Source organism: Harmonia axyridis, chromosome 7 (assembly GCF_914767665.1).
Source record: "Harmonia axyridis chromosome 7, icHarAxyr1.1, whole genome shotgun sequence".
NCBI classification, from domain to species: domain Eukaryota; kingdom Metazoa; phylum Arthropoda; class Insecta; order Coleoptera; family Coccinellidae; genus Harmonia; species Harmonia axyridis.
Window position 1 is genome coordinate 30,887,923 of NC_059507.1, and position 6,000 is coordinate 30,893,922.

Genomic DNA, 6,000 nt, shown 5'->3' on the forward strand with positions numbered 1-6,000 from the left:
CATCCGTACGAAATCTTTTGATCATCTCCTAAACTATAGTTCCATCTCAAAGATTCATAAAACCATTGTGTTGAATGGAATGAAAGGTAATCAAATTAGTGTGGTCGCAGACTTCTCAGAACTTCAAAAGATTTTCTCGTAATTACTTCCCTTCATCGCTGAATGAAGTAAGAAAGAATTAAACGTTTCGACAATTATTTCAAAGTAGCAAGTCTCCTTGGGTTCAACGAAGCATCGGAGACTAAATGATCGATAAATAAATTCCCTAGACCATTTCCAAAGTTGTCCTTTAGCGTCAATTTGATCTTGATTTTCGAAAGTTAGTGTCTCTTTTAATCCACGAAATGCAGTTATAGGGAATTCTCTCATAAAGGGTTATTTATCTTGTGGTTTCGGAAATAAACTTAAAAAAAAACACACTTTCATTCAGAATATCGATCAAATTTTCATTTCGATATAATGCTTGGACCTTGTCATTATGTGTGCCAATATCGTTTAAATGTACTCCGCTTGATCTCTTACAGGAATCCTGCAAACCTTGCCAGGTAATTTCGGGCAATTTTTCACCAATTACTTGGCGGATGTTGGTTTGTAGATCGTGAATAGTTTGAGGATTATCGGCATAAGGAAGATCCTTTGCAAAACCACTGTGTGGCCAATTCACATCGCCGAAACGAGAAACTAAATCGTCCTGGAAATTTTTCTTGCAATTATTTAAAACCAGGTTGTGTTGTGTGGTTTGTTGCACCATCTGGATAGGATCACATCTCTTCCAATTTCAAATCAGCTTTTCCAGGACAAAGAAAAAATTGGTAATTATTCGGTTATTGCAATGAGAACTGACGGTTTGTGTGGCACCAGACCAAATTTCTCACTAAACAGTGACTTTTTGTAGATGTAATGATCTCTCAGCAGTTACATGAGGATTTTCACTATCTTATATGCCACAATTTAGCTTATTAACATTGCCATTGAGTTTTTTTCTCGAGGTATATAACTTTATGTTGGCATTACTCTTCAAGATGGCGACCGATTTAACAGCTGTAAAGTGATTAATTCTTAGTTCGGTTTGGCAATTCATCATGAATAGACTCACGCCTGAACAACGCTTGCAAATAGTGCAATTTCATTTCGAAAATAATGGTTCTGTGCGGAATACGTATCGCGCACTACGTCCATTAACGCTGAAGCGCACTTCTGGTTGAATGGCTACGTCAACAAACAAAACTGCCGCATTTGGAGTGAAGCTAATCCCCAAGTGTATGTCGAAACACCGTTACCTCCAGAAAAACTGACTGTTTGGTGCGCTTTATGGGCTGGTGGAATCATGGGTCCGAACTTCTTCAAAAACGATGATGGTCAGAACGTTACAGTCAATGGTGATCGGTATAGAGCCATGATTACCAACTTTTTCATTCCTGAATTGAAAAACCATAATGTTCAGGAGCTGTGGTTCCAACAAGACGGCGCAACATGTCACACAGCTCGTGCCACAATCGATTTATTGAAAGTCACGTTTGGTGACGACCCAATTTCACGTTTTGGACCAGTGAATTGGCCTCCAAGATCTTGTGATTTAACACCGCTAGACTACTTTCTGTGGGGCTATGTAAAGTCATTGGTCTATGCGGATAAGCCACAAACCCTTGACGATTTGGAAGACAACATTCGCCGTGTTATTGCCGATATCTGGCCACAAATGTTGGAAAAAGTCATCGAAAATTGGACGTCCAGATTGGACTACATCCGAGCCAGCCGTGGCGGTCATATGCCAGAAATCAAATTTAAAATGTAATGCCAAAAGATTATCTTGTGGATAAATAAAATTCATGTCAATCGAATAATCCATCGTTGTTTGATTGCAATTTAAAGTTCTATAGCTCTAAAAAAAACACCTTTTATGTTCCTCGCAATTCATGGTTAGCCGGCTTTTGTTCTTTTGACAACTGAACCTTTTAAGAATGGAGAAGCATAATACGCCATAGCGTGCCGTAATAGAGGCCCAAATGTTTTGGCCGCCGAGGAATGGATACATTTGGATCTTCTTCAACTGTTTCTTCTACTTTCAAAAAATGACACAAAACTCTAGAGTTCCCATTTGGAAGAACATAATTTTAGGATATAGTTTCGTAATTACAAATCCTGCTGAAAAGACGAGCACGCCACTGGATTTTTCGTAAAAAAGTGCCTCTATAATGTTTTAATTTCAGAGCTCTATCATCAGTATTAGCGGAGATATAATTTTTTTTCGATCACCATTTTTCCAATTTTCGCTTATAACTAAAACAAAAATGAATACTACCCCTGTTTCTCAGAAAAAAAATGAGGATGGGGTATCAGATTTCGTCTATTTCCTCTGGTTCAAAAGTTGTAGTGCTAAAACATCGAAATTTGCCCACCTTGTACAATATTGATGATAAAAATCTCAACAATCCAAAACTTCAGTTTTGTCTGGTGCTGGAAAATTATCTCTATTTTCCCAATGCAAATATATTTGGTGTAATCATGTTATCTTTTCTTTCAGCCATTGTAGACTACCATTATTATTCAATTCGGTTGAAAAATCATACATCCCATCTAGTTTACATGGGATTTGTGACTGATTAACCAACATGTCAAATATTTGCGAAGCTTGACGACTTTGAATGAATTTGTTTATCTCATTTTGATCTGTGTTATCTATAGCTTATTTTTTTCAGATTTCGAATATTAAAAATTGATCTAAAACGAAAGTAGATTCTACTAAAAAAGAATGAGATAATGGAAATATAAAATCAATATTTTATGTTCCGAAATGTATTTAGAGAATTTTCCATTAGGTTGGCACTTTTTACTTTTTGGTACAGGAATATACAGCTGTATATTGGTATACAAATACCTCTTTGTATAGCAACATACAGCTGTATATTCATTCATGGTCTTATAAAATTAAAAAATTGAATGCACTGAAATGAATTCTGGAGCTTTTGAGCACTCAGTCATTTATGTGACAATTGAGATCTTAGACACCACATATATACTTTTAGGTGGTCAAAAAGTTCCTCACTTTCCTTTTAATTTTTTCGTTTATTATTACCTTCAATGTACTCTGTAGAATATCGTAATACGTAGAAAAATCATACAAAAGCAAACGGGGAAGGAGCTTTGGTAAGCTTGTTCAAATTCATTTTTATGTAATTTTTCTTCAATAAATACCATACCAACTTTTAAACCATTTTATCATAACCATCAACGTTTTCTAATATTGTACATTTTTCCTCCAAAATATTCTACTCAGTCTTCTGAACCGTTTGTACTAGGAAGTTTAGATTTTCAAAATATGTGCTCAGAAGTTCAATCATTATGGAACATATTTTCCCAATTATTCTAAGGAGTGACATGCCATAAAAAATATAATTATTTCAACACAATGTTATTTGAAAAAATTGGTTAATGTTATGTTATGTTAATGTTATGATAATGATGAATAAAGATTGATTAAAAAGATTGATTAAAAAATGTTTCAAATTAATTATAAAAGCATAATATTTGATGGCTAACAGACAATTCTTTCATTCCGAAAAAAGTACCTCCTCGAGCGGGACTCGAACATGTAATCTTCGAATCACTAGTCCAGCACTCTCACCAACTTAGCCACCGAGAAAGTTGAAAGTTCCAATACCATATCGAGGAACTGCTTCTCCCGGAATCAAATGTTAGTAACATCCCTTAAAAACTTTGTATTTCGCAAGGGTTAGGGAAAGTTAATCTTGGAAGGGAACTCGTTCACTATTGTAACGATCTATTTTGAAAAATTTTAATTCAAATCATACGTCGGCGCTGGGAAGATTGAATGTGAGGATATTGTGCCATATGCGGGAGAAATAAGAGTTCGCTCGAGATATTTCGACAGGTTTTCATCCCGAAGAAAGTATCAAACGTGGAAACGGAGATATTACGTATATTCAGTATTGTAAACTGAATGCCATATTTTTGGGAGAAAAGCGATTCTCTATTTGGTGCTCAATTAGTAGATTGGTTACTGAGCATACCCGAAAAGGGGTTTCAAATCACGTTGAAATAGTTTTAATCATTAAGAGCCGTCCAAGATCAAAGGCACATTATGTCTCTTTCTTTCATTCTATCTTTCGTTAGTTCTACCTACCTACTGTCAGCTTATTGCCCTGTTTTGCTGAATAATTGAAATTAATCATTATGGAGTTACAACTACTATCGGCCCTGGTAACAGGTACCATCAGCCCGGAACACTTATGCTGAGGTTGATTCGTATTCTATTTTTTTTTTTGGACGCATCTACGACATCAAGAATGGTGAAAAGTATTGAACAATTTTATATATCTCAAAAATTCAGCTTAATCGACTTATCAGTGATTTCTTTTGTTGCTGTCATTGAGCTTTCATAACTTTATAAGCAAGCTAGTGTACATCAGAGGTATTACAGTTCATGATATTCAAGCTCTGATCTGATTTGTTCCCACTGTTATATTCAATTTCACCTTTTCATTTAAATTTTTTTGCCGATAATGTTTTTGTATTTTGTATTGGTTAGTGCAATAAACATAGATAGAGGAAGTATACGTGAATTCACATGTCCCCAACATGGTTAGATCACGTTGTCGGATTGTGATATATTTTCGAATCCACAATTTTGATATATCATTATGAATGTATATTATATCGAATGAAATATATTTATTTGAGTGATTCCCGATTAAATATGCAAGTTTGAATATTTGGAATCCGATATTTTCCTTAATTGTCGAATTTATAATGAGCAGTATATTTATTATTTTTGCATCTACCTGCTGAAATCCAATGTTTGGCAACTTTTGCTCTCCTAGTGTCATCGGTTGTTTCATGTTGTTTGGCGCACTTGAAGTTTGTTTCCTGAATTTCTGATATATTTAGATATTTTTTCAATAAAATTTGAGTTAATATAAAAAGTTGATTAACTATGGGACATAAGAAGTGCGTTCTTTGTGGAGAAACTCGCGAATTGAGTGAAATATCGCATCACTGGTATGTTTTCATTTCTGCGCGCTTCATATCAAATTTGATAGTTCATGTTGGGGACAAAATTTGCTTACTGAAATTGAAATATGCTCCCTCTATCTATATTCATTACTCAGTATAACCACATATTTTGAATTTCCTTTTTGAAACGAGAAGTACCCACGTTTTCCTGAAAATTTTCAATTGAGAAGATTTTATCGTATTCTCCATTCTTCTGAACGTACGCGCAACAGCTCTCAGCATTACTTCTGTGCATTTCTGTCATCTTCAAAAGCTTCCCATTTGGTTTTGGATATTTTTAGTCTGAAATTATTCAAGTATTTTATCGTGCATTTGACTAGAGGAAAAACATTATCCTCATACTGAAGCCGAAGTCAGATTGAAATAATTAGCCATGGAATATTGATGATGCGGAATACAAGAGTGAACTGGCTCTTGCCACTACATGAAATTGCACATTCCAATGTAACTGAGGACTTAATTAGCAAATTCGAAATAGATCGAACAGTTTCAAATGTGATGATATACACATGTACAAGTAAATGATCCTTTTGACCAGGAAAGATTGAACGGCACGTCATATAGAGCTGGACCAACACCCCTTCAATATTCATTGAAATTTTGATCAATAATGTTTGATTTATTCTTTAATTTATGAATTAACATCAAGAATTACATAGATATATTGAAGTTACACTACCCCACCAGAATCTAATAGGTCTGGTGTCGAGAGCTTCAGAGCTGCAGCACGAGTTCTGGGATTGGCAGAAGTGGAAAAAAATCATAATGTTAACGTACAGTGTGATCCAATATACACGAAAATAGAGAAAGTATGAAATTTTCCTAGTCCGGATCTGATTCATTCGGTTTCAGTAATATTGAAGGAAGGCGATAGTAAAGGGTGACAAAACTTCAAAATTTGAAAATATTCGATACAAGTCCTCCATGATGACCTTCATTAATGGATTCCGGCGTTTGTCGCATTCT